At 33.1% G+C, this 17,871-nt stretch overlaps 1 protein-coding gene and 3 non-coding genes across 10 annotated transcripts in view; 3 read left to right on the top strand and 1 right to left on the bottom strand.

The window, feature by feature from the left end:
* Nucleotides 1-15,003, bottom strand: part of Glut1 (Glucose transporter 1) — a 39,982-nt gene extending 24,979 nt beyond the window's left edge. For 3 of the 7 annotated variants that reach the window (XM_089645992.1, XM_089645998.1, XM_089645999.1), the window contains exons 1-3: nt 14,906-15,003; nt 12,875-12,930; nt 245-320 (exon numbers count right to left, since the gene is read on the bottom strand). The gene's annotated coding sequence lies outside the window, so the exon portion shown is untranslated. Of the gene's footprint in view, nt 1-244; nt 321-12,874; nt 12,931-13,926; nt 13,959-14,267; nt 14,401-14,905 lie in introns of those variants that run through there. The other 4 variants (XM_089645993.1, XM_089645994.1, XM_089645997.1 and 1 more) reach the window with 4 other exon arrangements.
* LOC149412351 (5S ribosomal RNA) lies at nt 5,896-6,014 on the top strand. Its single transcript, XR_016304604.1, has one exon. It is a non-coding gene; the product is annotated as a 5S ribosomal RNA (ribosomal RNA).
* On the top strand, nt 6,338-6,456 carry LOC149412350 (5S ribosomal RNA). The gene has a single exon (XR_016304603.1). It is a non-coding gene; the product is annotated as a 5S ribosomal RNA (ribosomal RNA).
* Nucleotides 6,780-6,898, top strand: LOC149412349 (5S ribosomal RNA). Its single transcript, XR_016304602.1, has one exon. It is a non-coding gene; the product is annotated as a 5S ribosomal RNA (ribosomal RNA).
* Nucleotides 15,004-17,871: the final 2,868 nt, after the last annotated feature.

The following is a 17,871-nucleotide window of genomic DNA, read 5'->3' as shown; positions in this document are numbered from 1 at the left end:
TAGTAATTTGTAAAATTAAATGTACAAATTACTAAAATAAAATTAATAAATAAATAAAAAATGTTGAGTGGTTTCAGTTGCAGTCTGTATTTGGTGTTCAATTATAAATTTATTGCAAGAATGTCTTCGATGGATTTACAGTTATCACTTATACACAGTGAAAAAACCCGAGAGGACATGTTTGAGTGTCAACTGATCATAGAAAAGGGAGAGAAGTCTACAAAAATATTCTATAAAAGCTTACCAATAGATGCGCAGCAGACATTCTGGAGTCAGCAGGAAAAGGAGTAACAGCTGCTCTGTTTGCGCTCCTTTATACCCTAAGAGAAAAAAAAACACTCATAATAATTATTTTTATATACGTCTACGAAGAAAAATTATTATAAATTATCATTTAAACCCTTCCGGTACACCCTATCAGATGAGGAGCAATTATTGTCATATGACGGAATTAATGCAGTCGTATATCTTAACTTTTTACAGATGTCCAGATATTCCAGAATTTTCGTCACGTTGACGTCGTCACCAATAGATAATTGGCGTCAATTAGATGGATTTGACATTTGAACATTGTACGTTAAGGTTAAACGTAACGTTTTTATAAACTACGCGTTCATAGACCGCGCTAATTGAATTATTTTATGAAAATACATTTTTTGGAAGGTGTGCTTTAAAATATTGTGATGAACTATTTGTTTGCGCCCATACATGCTCAATATGAATATGAATAAATAGTTTTGTACATACAAAAACGCAATTCTTTCAAGAAATGCATACAAATACATTATTAGGTTGAATAACTGATATAATCTTAAGTGCCGTATCTCCGCCAGTTAGCCTTTAGTGATTTTTTATAGTCAAGTTATTTTATTATAATATTTTTGTCGACTAAGCCTCTAAGTCCAATGTTATTAACTAACACAAAAATCAATGAAATGGAATATTATTTATAGCTCGAAGCAAATCAATACCAAGTGCTCTAATTTAAGGCTAGACAACGAAAAGTATAAATTTAAAATTGGCAAAAAGATTCAATTTACACAACAAATTTTAATATGTACATTTGCGGTGGATCAATCTCCGTGAATGTAACAACAAATATAAATCTAATAAAAAAAATGTAACATAAATGTTTATCAAACACTGATAAAATCGATTGAGAGATGTATTCCAAGTTTTCCAATTTACCGTTAAGGGCTGATGTAGTTATAAAAATAGCTTTTAACGGAAATCGGGTAAACTTGATTTAAGGTAAGTTCACACTCAAGTGTCCACTCTACCCGACAGGCAAGCCCGTGCATGCGGAGAAAGTTTAAGTGAACGATGGTTCATCCGAGTTGCTTTCATTTAAGATTCCCGTCCATCTTGTGTCAGTCTCACGTTTTATAATTCAGTTCGCGAAAATACTGAAAAAGGCGATCGATCACTTATTCCCGATATTGACTTTGATTGACGGTCTAATTAGTGGTCGTAGAGTTGCCTTTAAATAAATAAAACATTCAACCGGTATATTGCGGGCTTATTCCAAACAAATAAACCTTCTCTAAACAACGTTAAATTTTTTTAAGAAATTCGTTGAAACTTAAAACTGAAATCAGCCAACATTTACTTTAACGTTGTAACAGTATTTAAGGGCGAAAACAGAGTTACTGTGATTTACACAGAATCCGTGTTCAATATTTAACGAGTTTAAAAACAAAATCCTAGCTTTTTAGTAAAACAATAATAAAATAAAAGACTGGTTTAGGAGGCGTAATAACTAATAAACTGCTACAAATTATATAATCAATGAATGGCGTCCTTCACATGTGAATAAAACAACAGGCTGTCCGTGGATGAAATGAATGCAAGGAGCAGAGTGAGAATCTAAAGACAACTTCGTCAAAGTCGGCTTCGAATGCATGAGAACCACCAAGATTGGGAAAACTTGAATCGGGGAAACAGGAATTTGAGGGTGGATATCAGAAGGCCCATAACAAAACTGTAGTTTTATATTGCTTTGATTATTCAAGTCACCGTTGTCCGAAAACTTTATTTTAAAATTTAAATGAATTATTATTTATTTACACATGTTTTTTTAAAAACGATATGAATAAACTTAAAATATATCGAGAAAGTCTGCGACTTTTCGGTGAGGTAGAGTGGAAAGATTGAAAAATTCGACATTATTGTTGTAACTGATAATATACATTTATTTTAAAACTAATTTTTTTAAATCAACAGCAGCATTTTCAAACTGAAATATATATATATATTTTTTTTTTCACGTATAACAACATCAATAATGTCTTATTTATCAATCTTTCCATTCTATGTAACGGAAATGTAATCGAGAGGTGTTTTGTCGGAAAATAATAATTTAAGAAGAGGAAACAATATGAAAATAGATAAATTGTAAATGAAATAAACCACTTGCCAAAATCAAGCAATCGCAGCTTTGTAAGCTCCAATGTTCGCAGTTACTTCCTCCTGCGAAGCTTTATTGAAACTGAGCACTCGCCGCAAACAGGTCGCTTTATATAGGAGCGCTTCGAATCCAATCGATACAATACGAAAAGCAAAGCACTTGGTTACGGGAATCTTTGCTAGGACGCTTTCCAAAGGGAGCTTTCAGCATTAATTGTTATTTTTTGAATGACCAGTAAAATTAATAAAAGTTGCGCTTTTTTACGATAAAAATACAATTGTTATAATTGTAAACATTACGGAATCTTGGGAATAAATTATTTTTCGTAAAATTTACTTAAAATTGATTGACTTTTGGGATGTTCATTTATGCCACGTTTGTTCCCTTTTGTTTAGAGCCATGCGTTGTCCATCAACAGAGAGAAAAGGACGTAATGTGACACGTCTAAATACTTGAATTGTCTACCAAATAAGATTGATAAAACTAAGTTTCCGGCATCACATACTATATGGGAACTTATGTATTACAAATAATCAATTGTCACAGTGACTGCATGCTACTTTCCATTAGAAAGGACATTATTTTATGTGACTAGTTGGCAGAGAAAAGAAATATAGTTTCAATTATCGTTTGAGAAATTATATAAAAAAAACCTAGTATTTTCACCACTTTTCATGGGTTTATGTCACTTTTAAAAAGTGTTTTGACTTGCTATGGTTCTGAGTTGTCCCGTTACCATTTTTTACGATGTGAATAAATTAGCTTAACGGTACCATGATAACTCAATACAGTGAAAATTCAACACACTTTTAAAAAGTGATATAAATTCATTAGAAACGATGAAATTTTTTTTATCCTTAATTAACCTAACCTAACCTACTTAACCCAGTTAATAGAGTTTTTGTTTCATCACTTTCCATGACTTTATATAACTTTTTAAAGATGTCATGAATTATCATTATGATGATTTATCTGGTCACCAGCTTAACGCCGGCTCGGGTCTAGGATGGGTCATATGGGATAAATGGGTCTATGGATTCGTTTTCGTTACTTTCGGTAGAAAGTTCAAAAGTATGATTGAGTTTGTAGTAGAAAAATAATTGTTTTATAACAAATTGATTTCATCGAATTAAATGTGCAACCATCACTTTGTTACATAAATAGAAGTATGAAGTTTTCAAAGCATTTGAAAGAATATGGCTCTACCTTGCATGTCACAATGTATGTCGGCGGTCTATGTATTTCTTTATTTTCTAATTACCTCGCACATCACAATGTTTGTCGGCGGTTACAATTAACTCGCACGTTACAATGTTTGTTGGCGGTCTATGAATTTCTTAATTTTGTAATTACCTCGCACGTCACAATGATTATAGGCGGTCTATGTATTTCTAAATGTTCTAATTACTTCGCACGTCACAATGTTTGTCACGAGTTAACGTATTTCTTAATTTTCTAATTACCTCGCACATCACAATGTTGGTCGGCGGTTACAATTAACTCGCACGTTACAATGTTTGTTGACGTTCTATGAATTTATTTATTTTGTAATTGCCTCAGACGTCACAATGATTATCGACGGTCTATGTATTTCTAAATTTTCTAATTACCTCGCACGTCACAATGTTTGTCGGCGGTCTACGTATTTCTAAATTATCTAATTACCTCGCACGTCACAATGATTGTCGGTGACTAGGTAATTGTTTAGTAAGGTGACACAGTCGTAGTGTACAAAGATTTCATTGAGTGATATTTAAACACTGAATGAAGAAGAAATGCTTTTTTGGCGTGTTTCATGATTTAAAAATTTGACCATTCGTTGGATAAATTTCAAATTTGGTCTCTTAGTATAAATTCAAAATCTAATGGAATGGTGAAAACTATATCAGAAAATGTAAGAGATACAGATTGTGCAATATTGATTGGCTTCCGCGAGAAAAATAGTTGAAAGATTGTAAGTCAGCAACGATATTAGTTTCCAGTCAAATCTAGAAGGAAGGCATTCCTATTCAAAGTTCCGTGTTATCAATTCACCGTATAATTCTATAACCTAAATAACTTTCCATAAAAACATGATACTGCTACACTTATCCGTACGTTTTGTAGGTTACACTATTCGATATATACAGCTGGAGGCTGTATATATCCGTATCCATACAATGTAGGCAATAAAATAAGCAAAACTGGAAACTGCGAAAGGTTAACGCTTACGTCCTCGGACTAAATGATTCAGAAGAGGTGCGAAAATTAACATTTATTTTTATTATCATTTTCATATTTCAATTTAAATGCATTATGGAAATAACGTCACATTTAATGGAAATTACATTAAAATTACTTAACGTACCGAAATAGAAAAGTTGTCGCGTACTCTTATGCATTTTAAAATTTGATTGAATGGGGCGTCCATAAAGTAACTGTTGCCTTTTGAGACTCTGGAATTGCTTTCCGAGATTCAATTTCAATTCATTGAAAACATAATTGAACGAAGACTTCAGTTCAACTGAAGTCAAAGCAACTCTCCAGCTTTGATACCCTCTGCAAACAGAGTTCGCTCGACGAGAAGTAGATCCAACTTAATTTGGTCACAATTTTATGGAAAATATTTTATTGCATATAAGAATACCTCGTCTCTCAAACAGCGTGTTTTGTACAAGAACTAAATTACACCTTCAGAGGAGGGAAAATATTTTCATGTAATTCTCATGAACATTAAATCATGATTAATTTAACTATTTTTCTTATTCAAAATTAGCAAACAATGATGATGAAATTTAGGATGAGTTTCATAAAATTTGAAATTCAATCATCGAATTTCAATGTTCCAATTCAAGTTCTATTCAAATTAAAATAATATGTAAATTATTTTAATTTATAAACACGGGAGATCTCAGTGAGATCATTATATCTATTTGTCCTAAAAAAGGTAATAAAAAAATGGGTGTGTCAAGCCTACGCAAGACAGAAGTGAAACTTCTAGTATTCTTCTCTCTCTCTCTTTTCATTTCATTCTCTCTTTTTTTCTGTCTATTGACATATTTATAAGTAGCATGTGATAAAAAAAATTAAAAGTTATAAAAAAAGAAAAAAAAAAATAGTTAAAGCGGGGATCGAACCTCGGTTCTTCACGACCACAGTCGTGCGCTCTGCCTGTAGACAGCGAAGATGAGTTAGGAGAGTGAGTTAAACTAGGTATATAATATTAGCTAGGCTCCTATAGCGAAATGATCCCGTTTTTTCGTCACGGTCATGAGTCGGTTTTACTCCGGTCCTCGAAATTGCATGACGCGCGTAAAGAAGTTTCACTTCAAAAAATTCCTGCAAAGTTATGGATGTAATTACGATCTTTTTCAAGCGCGTATGTAATGATTATTTTTATCAACGTCGCATACACCTTGCTAATGTTTTCAGTATTATTAGGGCTTTTTTATACTAATTTTCATATATTTATTGGCAGGTAGAGTAGAAATTAATATTGTTTAGCGTTTGCCAACGACCATACCATGTTGAACACACCGGTTCTCGTCCGATCACCGAAGTTAAGCAACATTGGGCGCGGTCAGTACTTGGATGGGTGACCGCTTGGGAACACCGCGTGCCGTTGGCCCATTTTTTATGGTAATTTCATGTTTTTTTTTATTTTTTTATCGTTACTATCATTAATAATATCATAAAATTCTTTAACTTTTCAAGTATGCTACAGGCCTAAAATATTACTTAGTGGATTGATATTATGGTCAACCATTGAAAAAAAAAATTCCTGCAAAGTTATGGATGTAATTACGATCTTTTTCAAGCGCGTATGTAATGATTATTTTTATCAACGTCGCACACACCTTGCTAATGTTTTCAGTATTATTAGGGCTTTTTTATACTAATTTTCATATATTTATTGGCAGGTAGAATAGAAATTAATATTGTTTAGCGTTTGCCAACGACCATACCATGTTGAACACACCGGTTCTCGTCCGATCACCGAAGTTAAGCAACATTGGGCGCGGTCAGTACTTGGATGGGTGACCGCTTGGGAACACCGCGTGCCGTTGGCCCATTTTTTATGGTAATTTCATGTTTTTTTTTATTTTTTTATCGTTACTATCATTAATAATATCATAAAATTCTTTAACTTTTCAAGTATGCTACAGGCCTAAAATATTACTTAGTGGATTGATATTATGGTCAACCATTGAAAAAAAAAATTCCTGCAAAGTTATGGATGTAATTACGATCTTTTTCAAGCGCGTATGTAATGATTATTTTTATCAACGTCGCACACACCTTGCTAATGTTTTCAGTATTATTAGGGCTTTTTTATACTAATTTTCATATATTTATTGGCAGGTAGAATAGAAATTAATATTGTTTAGCGTTTGCCAACGACCATACCATGTTGAACACACCGGTTCTCGTCCGATCACCGAAGTTAAGCAACATTGGGCGCGGTCAGTACTTGGATGGGTGACCGCTTGGGAACACCGCGTGCCGTTGGCCCATTTTTTATGGTAATTTTATGTTTTTTTTTATTTTTTTATCGTTACTATCATTAATAATATCATAAAATTCTTTAACTTTTCAAGTATGCTACAGGCCTAAAATATTACTTAGTGGATTGATTATTTTTTTATCGTTAACATCATAAACAATCTTATATCATTCTTTAACTTTTCAAGTATGCTACAGGCCTAAAATATTACTTAGTGGATTGATATTATGGTCAACCATTGAAAAAAAAAAAGGCGTTAAAAACAAAAAAATAATGTGCGATGGCCGAGAATCGAACTCGGATCAACTGCTTGGAAAGCAACTACGCTGACCATTACACCACCAACGCCAGTTGTCGAGATGAGCTAAGAAGCATTTATATTTTACTTCAAAACTTTGACTAGATCAAATGAACTTTAATCGGTCCCGCATTTTCGTTTCGGTCATGAGTTCGTTTTACTCCGGTCCTCGAAATTGCATGACGCGGGTAAAGAAGTTTCACTTCAATAATCTTAATTTATTAATTTATGACTTTATGTCCGGGTTAAATCTTCCCCATAGGAAAAACTAAACCTTTCCACACACTTTTCCACAAATGATCATCTAGTCAATTAACATTAAAACAAACAAAAATTAAACGCTTAATATTGTTATTATTATTGTTATCTGTTATTATTTCAGACTAGTAAAGCAACGGGCCCACAGTGATATAAAACAGAACTTGAATAGAACTTTCACAGAACTGGAAAATTTTCTTTCAAATTTGATGAATTGTTCAAATTCTGCGAAAAACCCTTGAATAATGGTCTGATAATATACCAACTCCAAATATTGGCGTCGTAATAAAAAATCACATCTGACTCAACAAAATGTTAAAGCTCGTATCATTTGAGTAGTGTAAAATAATGTGTACGTTATAAAATACATATTATTTTACTACTTACTTAAATCTGTCAATATTGTCACTCCACACATCCTGTGTAGAGCTAATGTAAAAAAATGACTTCGGCAATCCAAAATACAAATACTGAATACAAGCAAAATATTAACCCTGAACCACCCAATAACACTGGAAAAGTGCTTAAGTTTTGCTATGGCAAACGTTTGAAAACAGAGATAAACATCATAACACATTTCTACATATGGTTAATTAGCCATTAAGGTTGTCATGCTTATTCACTATGAACAGCATACTTTGAACTTTGCTTCAGTTCTATCAAAGGTAAATACGGTGGGTCAGAATGAAAGAGAGTACCCAGATTTCCATGGGCGATGTCCAGCTTAATGCAATGCTATTATTCGGTTCATCAGCGGGTCTTTGAAATTAACTACTCCACCTAGGATGTCCGTACTAGCAATTAATATCGAGCTCTGAATGACATAGCTGTTAAAAATGTTATCTCAGTACGTAGACTGAGAACGTAATTATTTATGATAGTTTTCAAATAATAATAACTAACTAACTAACCATCACGCCGTTTCTCCGCAGGGGTAGGCAGAGGGGACGAACCGCCAAACAACTCTGTCTTGGCACACACTCCTTGCCTTATTCACATTCATACATACTCCTCTATTGTTCTGACTCTTGAAATAGCCCGACTTAAGTATCTGATTCACTTGGTCGTGCCATGTCTTCCTCGGGCGTCTCCGACTTCTGCTACCATTCACATTTGCATTCACTCCTTTCTTCGCTCATTCGCTCTACATGCCCAAACCATCTAAGCGTCCCTTTCTTGATATTACTCATTACGCTTACATCAGCCTTGCACTCTTTGCGGATCTCCACATTCCAAACACAATCGTACATGGTTATACCACACATACGCCTCAGGGATCTCATTTCAACAGCATTCAATCTACTTTCATCCTTTTTTGTTCCATGCCTCACTTTCATACATCAGGGTAGGTACCAGCACTTCATTGTGGACTGCTAACTTCGCTTCTTTGGACGTTTTTTTGTTAGCGCCAACTGCGTTCAGTCCTCCATTAATGGATTTACCTGCATTTACTCTTCTTTCAATATCTCTGTCAGCCTTCCCATCTCTCGTAAACATGTTCCTAAATACACAAACTCATCCACCTGCTCCAAGTATTCCTCATTCACAGTTATATTGCACACTGTTTTCGTACTCTCTCTTTCAAACACCATTACTTTAGGCTTACTTACATTCATCATTAACTCATTCTTCATGCATACTTCGTTCATCCTAGACACGAGAGACTGCAGATCATCCATACTATTAGCAATCAGCACCGCATCATCAGCATACAACAGGCAACATACTTTCAGATTACTCAAATTCGCGCCCAATCCCACCTCTTTCAATTCTTGCATACAATTATTCATGTATAGATTGAATAAACACAGTGACATTACGCAGCCTTGTTTAACACCTTTTGTGAAGCCACCAAAAAACAGCAAACCACCCCGTAAAACCACCGTTCACTCTAACACATGCAACGCTTCCCTCATAAAGAGACATAGAATAATAAAGTATAAATATTCACAAAACTACAACACAGTAGCATAGTACTTTTATGTGATCGGGCTGAGGGAGAGGGGAAATTTTGATAAAATGCATATTTTAAACTTCACTACTTTTTGTTGTTGTTTTCACCGAAATTTGAGAGGCAGTATAGATATCACCTGACGCCACGGGAACCATTCACTGAATGACCAAGATCTTAGTGGTGGATGTGTTTGCACTCCAACTGCTTGGCGGGTAGGGTCCCTACCCTACCGGTATATATAGGATAGTATAGTATAGTATAGGATAGGCCAGTTGAGGGAGACCCTCAAACCTCTCCTACCGAACTCTCTCGACCCATTCATCATCCTGCACCGCAGTTGAAGGGACGTCCGTCACTTCTGGACACACTGACCCCCAGATTCCTACCCACCCTCATAAATTATTCCTTTCCAGAATTCAAATTAATTTATATTTGATACAGAACGTGTGGGAAATAATTCTCCTGTGCGAAGTGAACGTAAATAAAAAAAAAATAAGAGAAGAATAAGACTAACTAAGGATCGATTAAACTTCTCCGAAAATGTCAAAATGAAGAGATGACCTTGTCTATCCTAAATTAATAATAATAACTCTTGGTTGGCGACTAACCCAACCTCCTATCTATATTAAAGTAGGTACCTACTGCCGTATCTTAGTTACCGGGAGCGAGTGCTCATGGCTATGGTAGTATATTACTAACGCTTCTGTTTGTCAATAATTTCAAATCCCCGGAGTAGGTAGAATTATGGACCTACAAAACAACAGGTTGCTAGACGGATTTATATTCAGTAATATATTTATCTTTAATTATCGTGATTAACTACTTGAAACAACAATTATTTTTGAATTGTAGAAACTGATTGGTTCCACAAAGACCTTCAGACCAAGGCTAATATTAAGGTTCTTAGATTATTTTGATATCTTAACAAATATTTAATATTTTCTAGAGAACATTTCCAGTTGTTGTAAAAAATGATATTTGAGAGTTTTTTGGGGATAATTTTCAGTCTTTTGTAGATTTAAAAACTGAATCATAATTTTTTTTAGATAAAAATAAATTTTTGAATTTCTGGAGAAAATTTATTGTTTATGACAGCACTTTTATTAAAGGTTTTTAAATGAACTACTATTTATTGGAACCTGTGCAAAAAATAATCTAACTAAAGTAAATATAATCAACTGCTTAGATTCATAAAACAGGGCTATGGTATCTTCAATTTTAAGTATTGCCCGATTACAAGAGTTGTGGAAAGAAATGGAGAAATTAAATTAAGTGAAAGTTTGAGAGAATCGATTCAAATCTTATGTATAGCATGGATTTCATCGAGCCCAATAAATACTGGGATTTGACAGGTATTGGCATGAAGCATTACTGATACAAATACTGATTTAATAAGTTATAGATCCTTTTGTAGTTTAAGAGTCTCGAAAAATTCTAAATGTTCATTAAGATCTTATATTGAGAAGACTAATGAAGGGTTGTGTCACAGAATTTGAACAATTCATCAAATTTTAAAGTTGATTTTCAAGTTCTGTGGAGGTCCTTAGTGTGTGCGTCAGAAATGACTAATTTGCTCACAAGAACATGTTCGTTCTGATCTAATCTTTCCAATAGGAAAATAATTAATATTTTAAATTCTATGTACAACAAATATGTATTATTACTATATAATATTAAATAAAAATTTACGAAAATTGAATTATAATAACATGAGAGAAAATTGAAAAAAGCAATGATTTTCATATCGAAGGAATTTATAAAGCTACTGCTTTAAAAAGACAGTAAGTAGACCTATTGAGTGAATATTAAAAATAAACTATATATAATATATACTGATGTGATCATAGTTAGACATCAGAAAAAAAATCAATAGTATCCTATTTCAGGCCAGTACTGACTGTGACCGGTAAAAGTCGGTTGAGAAAAATGTGAAGTGAAATCCTAAGGCAAGGATAACGAGGTCTACGAAATCTTTTAAATTTTACTTGTTATTTTGTTATTTAAAATGTATAAATTACTAAAAACAACTGACATACTATTCAATTTATCTCGCTTGAAGTGTTCCTTACAATCTAGTTTGAATTTATTAATTTATTGGTGTAGTTTTTATGGTTCCGGCAGCGCATCATAATATTATTTTGTAATTTGGTAGTTCGATTTTATTGTACGTCCTTCCGTCCTTGTGGTATGTCTGTGAATGTCATTTTTGTAAAAAAAAAATTTGTTTAAAAATATTTTTTCAAACTTTTTTTTTTTTTTAGTAAGTTTAATTATCATATGGTTCAATATTAGTATATGTTCCACTGTTAGCCAATTGATCCTTTAATATTTTAGTTATATTTGAAAATCTATTTCACCTAAGCATTATTTTCAAAACCATATCTTATTTTCATGAGGCAGAAGAAAATAATTGTTGAGCAGTAGTACAAATGTGGAGCAGTAATGGTATACATTGATTGATCTTTATCGGGAAATATTCCTTTCAGGAAAAGATTTGACTTGCTTGTTATGTTAGTTAGTAGTATTTTGTATCATTAAAGTTTTCAATAATTTTTAAATTATTTTTTTTCCAATTATCGTATATTTTGTATTTATCTAGTTTAAATTTTGATATGATTTACATTTTGCAGTTAATTATTTAAAATATTGATTAATTATTCGTAATTATTTTTTTTTTAAATTTTATTGAGTTACTTCATACAACATTATCAACTAACCATTACAATATGTTAACTATTGTAACTAAATCCTTGTCATGATAAATTTGTTCATTTTCACTTTTCTCAAATTGATCTCATCTTGTCTCGAGAAATTAAGGCTCACATTTATAGGACATTTATTCTCATTTTAACCCCCTCTGGTATTAAAGATCTCGTATGAAACTTTAGAATTTTATCAATTTCCTACCTTCCGTGTCCACATAATATATCTTTTCATAATAGCATGCATCGTTAATAGTTTGTGCCTTTTACAACTGAATCATTATTTTGTTAAGTACTAACTAAACGAAAACTTTCTGATAAACCTTTAAATCATCTTAATTCAAATTATTAAAAACATTTCATATTTTAATTTTTATCTCTTCGTACATATTTTTATTTTTATTTGAAATAAATTATTAATATTATATTTATTTGTAAAAATTAAAAAAAACGTTTAATTTAAGGAAACATTATAAAAGTCGAAATATCGTTAGTTGAAACTATATTTTTTTAAAGTTGACCAATAAAATGAGAAGTAGACAGTTTTGATAAGAGTTTTCGTATATAGAAAGTGACCAATGCACATATATGTGATTATTCATCCATTTTAAGAAATTTACATGAAAAGGTTTGTAGTTACCTATGCTTTGTCGATTTACCGCGCGATTACAACACGCTTCGTAAACATTAAAAACGCTTTTTAAAGATAGCATTTAACCCATTAAGCAATTTTCAGTCAAACCAATCAGGACGAACAACGCGATGGACTTACCTGCGAGTATGAAAAATGGTGCCATTCATAATGAGATGGATGTTTCGATCTTCAACCTGCACCAAAAGAAAAATATACATGTCACCATGAATGAGTAAATAAAACATATTTTATTGTAAAATAAAAAAAATGAGTAAATGCAAAAATTAATAAAATATTTGCCAGTAAAACACGGTTATAAATGAAAAATTAAATCGCCACTAAATTGCAGTTTTTGAAGCAATCAATAAAAAAATACTTATTTTTCTAAAGCAATAAATACGCTTTTTTAAATAATAGTAAGTATAATAAAAATGCAAATATGTTAAAATATCGCCAAAATGTTTAAAAGTACGCCAAATATTTATTCGCTGAAGTCAAAGTCATACATACAATTTAATACAAGTTCATAAAAATAATAACATTTTAGGTTAGTAGGAAAGGTTGGGTCGCAAAAAAATAAGTTAAAATATAGTCATAAAATGTATAAATGATTAAAATAATTCATTTGATAAAAACCCATGAAGAGCGAAGTAAATAACTGACGTTTCACGCGACATCATTTTCCCCCTAAAATTTCCCCAAATTCCTAAAAAAACCACCTATTTGCCCCATATTAGCCAAAAGCACTGCAAGAGATGACTTCAGTTGCCAACAAAATCTAAAAGTAAATAAATACGATTTATTTTCTTGAGTGAGGAAACGCCCACAAATATTTAGAGCGAGTTGTAGGGGTAAGTAACTGTAATAACAATCTATCTTCGAGATATTGAACGTTTAATAGTTTCAAATATGTTATCTTGTCTGTTAATTAATGAATATAATAAAGTTGTCATAACTTACAGATGAGGTGAAGAGAAGAGGTTTGTTAGTAGGATACAGTCAAATGTCAAAAACTTTACGCAAGAGGCTCACTAACGGAATCAGTGCCAAATAAGCGCAAATCTGCTAATCTCAGAGTTTCAGGTAAATTTTTGAATTGATTAGAGGTTGTGAAAATTTTATGCACGAATATTGCGCAAAGGTAAAGAAAATTATTGTTACTTAAAACAATTAGAACTGATAGCACAAACCTTCCAGAATCTCGATTGCAGATTGCGAAAACGATTTAGGTCTCTCACTGGCGCGGAAAACTGAAGACAGCGCGGGTTGATATACTATTATAGCAGCCCCGGGGTCCTAGGCTGAACACTGCGGATATATGTCATATAGATTCGTACACCTTGTGATAGTAAAATTGCACTCGAGCACCAAAATCCTTTAGAATATTTCCGGAAAAGACTGATTACGCCATCAATAAATTAGAATGCAAGCGCACATCGTGAGGGTAACGATTCGGGGGTAAATGGATGCATGATGGAATCGCGGGTGATGAAGGGTGTCCGGATAATGATGTAAGGAGCAGATAGATTACCTCGGAGGCGATACAAACACTGGCAGTTAGTCCATTGTGAGCGCGCGAGCTATGGAGCCACGGATTGAGCACAAACGGGCAGGAAGTAAACAGAGCGCGCGAGCGGGTTCAGGTGACGCCCAGTACGGCCGGGTCGTTCCAGCGGCGGCCGAGTGGCGTCAGGCGCCAATCGATACCGTGCTGCGCCTGCACACGCGCAAAGCCACCGCGGCCGCGCTACTCCCATCATTCATTACCCGATTACACAACAGCTACACAGCCACCAGCGCCAGCGCCAGCGCCAGCGCCAGCGCCAGCGCTACCACCTAACCAACCAACCAACCAACCAACCAACCCTCAGCACTCCTTCTCTTCTCTCATCATCCCGCTTACAACTCATTTCAAATCTCAACTCGAATTTAAGCCATTTCATTAAACAGAACACACAACATCATTTCAACATTGATTTTACACCGATCGTCGTGATTGAATACTTATTTTTAATATTAAGTTATGTGAATTGGCAGTTTTGCGAAAAATCTTTTCAAATACCGCAAACAAAATAAATCATTAGTAGGGGTGTTATGCGACAACCGAAGCGCCCGACCCGATGTGGACGTAAAACGGTTTATATAATATTTTCTAAAAAAGGGTTTTACCTATAATTAAACCAACACATTTAACACAAGTCAGGTCAACTGTCGACTAACTAAATACAGTAATTTGTACACACTTCCACCGTCGACCACCAGCGATGCCACCAAACTAAGTCACGAGCTTTTCCGATGGCCGCCGCACTTACTGCGCGCGCGCACTACACATTTATTCGAATATTATATTATATTAAATACTTTCAAAATTGTACTAATTTTGTCTTAATAGTTATGATTTTTTTTTTCAAAAATCTTTAACTTGACTGTCACATCACGATTTTTTTTAAACATTGTTTATGATAATCTATAAACAAAGTTATTAAGAACGTGTTACTAGAATTATAATTCATATAATTATTTGATTTTCTGACTAATTTTTGATAAACCTTATTTAAACTGCCAATTTCACACTGAAAATACAACATATTTTATTATTTTCTAAATACTTTCAGGGAAAGAGAATAATTTATAAATATATGAAAATTCATACGTTCAATCTTTAATATATTGCTATTATGTAACTACTTAATGAAATCACATTTTCTGAAAAATGAACAAAATATTTGTAAAGAGTCTGTTGTCGATAAAAAACTTTCAAACCATGTATGTCTTCAGATTTTAAGGGTTTAAATAAATCATTTAAAAGTACACTAATTTTAATTCCCATTTGTTACACAATTCGCCAATTGAACTATGTTCTTTAGACATATTCCATTTTAATTAAATCAGATAACATAAAAAAATGATAATAGCTACTTTATCTTTAAAAAGACGAAATGGAAGAGATTTTTAATATATAACCCTAACATATTGATGCATAACCGTTTTATGGAGAACAGAAATAAATAAATGAATAACATATGTGTTACATACATAAATATATTTATGTGTTATTTTATTTATTTATTTATTAATTTTTTCCATAAAACGGTTATGCACCAATGTATTACAGAGAAGATCACAAATTTGAGGTGCACGTAAATATGAAAGGCAATGAGGAGCAGTTTTAATGTTTTGCGATATAAGTCAAAAGTTATTTGCTAAACTGTCTGTAAGTGAAGTTAAACATGTCGATGGACACAATTATTTTATAAGCAATAATTATTAGCCTGAAACACTCATCCACATTGAAAAATCTCTTGATAAAAGATACATGACGCCAACGGGACTTGAACCAGTGTCCTTTCGATTTCAAGTCCCGTTGGCGTCATGTATCTTTTATCAGGAGATTTTTCAATGTGGATGAGTGTTTCAGGCTAATAATTATTGCTTATAAAATAATTGTTACCCTTTGTGCTATGCATAAAAAATCTTGTCTTAAACATTAGTTTACCAAAAAAATAATTATGTCGATGGTCATTGCAAAATCGTTGAGAAGTTGATCGCTCTGTTTATTGGCATGTTGTCACAGGCAAAAGTTCTCGCTTTCGGACTATAAATAAGTGATTGGGATCTCAATGTGTATACTTGTTAAGCACTTATAAGTTAACTCCTTTGTATTAGTGAATTAAGTATAATTCTAGAGATTAGTTAAAAAAATGTTTGCCAACAAATATTTTAGGCGTGCTTCTTCTAAGGTGTTGCAATCGAGCATTCCTGTTAAAAACAAGGACGGATACGTCTAATTCATAGATTTTATTGTGATTTTAATAAAAAAATCCAATTAAATAATTTTTTTTTTGTTATTTGTTTTTGGGGTGTTATGCCGTGTTGCGCTAACTCCTTCTTTAGCCAACGTTTCGGACAGCATTGCAGTGTCCATCATCAGGGCAGATGTGTTATTTGGATAAATAACACATCTGCCCTGATGATGGACACTGCAATGCTGTCCGAAACGTTGGCTAAAGAAGGAGTTAGCGCAACACGGCATAACACCCCAAAAACAAATAACAAAAATACTTTTGGCCGTGAAAATCTTAAACAATATTTTCTATTAAATAATGTTGGTTTTAAGTTTTTTGTTTTCAAAACGATTTGATTCGAAAACATGATTTCATTTATTTGTATTTATCATATTATTCGAGTAATTTTTATATCAAAGTTTAAAAATTACTAATTAATTGTTAGTTAATTAAAAAACAATCAATCTGCGAGAAATAGTTAGAATGCAGGCAAATTCTCCAAAGAATGTTTTTACTGTCTCTATCAATGTTTTTTCCAATAAAAATAAGAAGTGCAGACTTTAAAGTTTTCGGCAGAGAATTATAATACTTATATTTTTATTTTACATTATCTTAACACAGGAGGCCCTTGACTACAGGAGGAAAATTTCCCTCAGGGCCTAAGTCATATTTTGGGCAGCTGTGTGGAGGGTCTTTTTATGGAAAGGAAGGGGAGGACGTTCTAGGAAGGTAAAAACTACGAGGGTTGAGAATGAATCTGAGAATCAGTGTGTCCAGGAGTATCAGACATATGAACATATCCCTTCCACTGCTGCAAGAGACCAAAGGGTCTCCCAAAACCAGCCTCTCCCGATTTGGCACACCACGCAGCTGATGGGGAGGCGCTTCCCGAACACACCTCACGCGATGAACCTGGGCACCCTTGCTAAATCACCAAAGAAACCACTTGGGGTGACCTAAGGCAGAGGTGTTGGTAATCCAATAAATCTTTCGCGGGCAGCGGTACCCAAACTGCCTCCTAAATTGAAAACTATTTGGCATTTTAGCTTTTCCTTTTTGGTAGCCTGATTTCATTACACGTTTTGTCTTTGGATGTTTTTGTTGTATATCATTTTGTTTTAAAAGTTTTTTTTGTAACAGTTTGTTTATTATTTTATGTATAAATATCATCGCGTTCAAGGACAGTTTCATCGAAAATCTATTTTGCCCAAGTATTATTCTTATTCCCCTATTTTTGGGAATAACCAACTTATTTTGTTCTCTGTCAATACACAAAAAAATAATCGTTGATCAGTAGTTAAAATGTGAATGTTATATTTTTTTGTTTATTTTGTATTGTCAAAAAATATA

Source organism: Hesperophylax consimilis, chromosome 23 (assembly GCF_061612785.1).
Source record: "Hesperophylax consimilis isolate HC1 chromosome 23, BYU_Hcon_1.0, whole genome shotgun sequence".
Classification (NCBI taxonomy): domain Eukaryota; kingdom Metazoa; phylum Arthropoda; class Insecta; order Trichoptera; family Limnephilidae; genus Hesperophylax; species Hesperophylax consimilis.
This window is presented reverse-complemented; position numbering and strand designations above follow the sequence as displayed.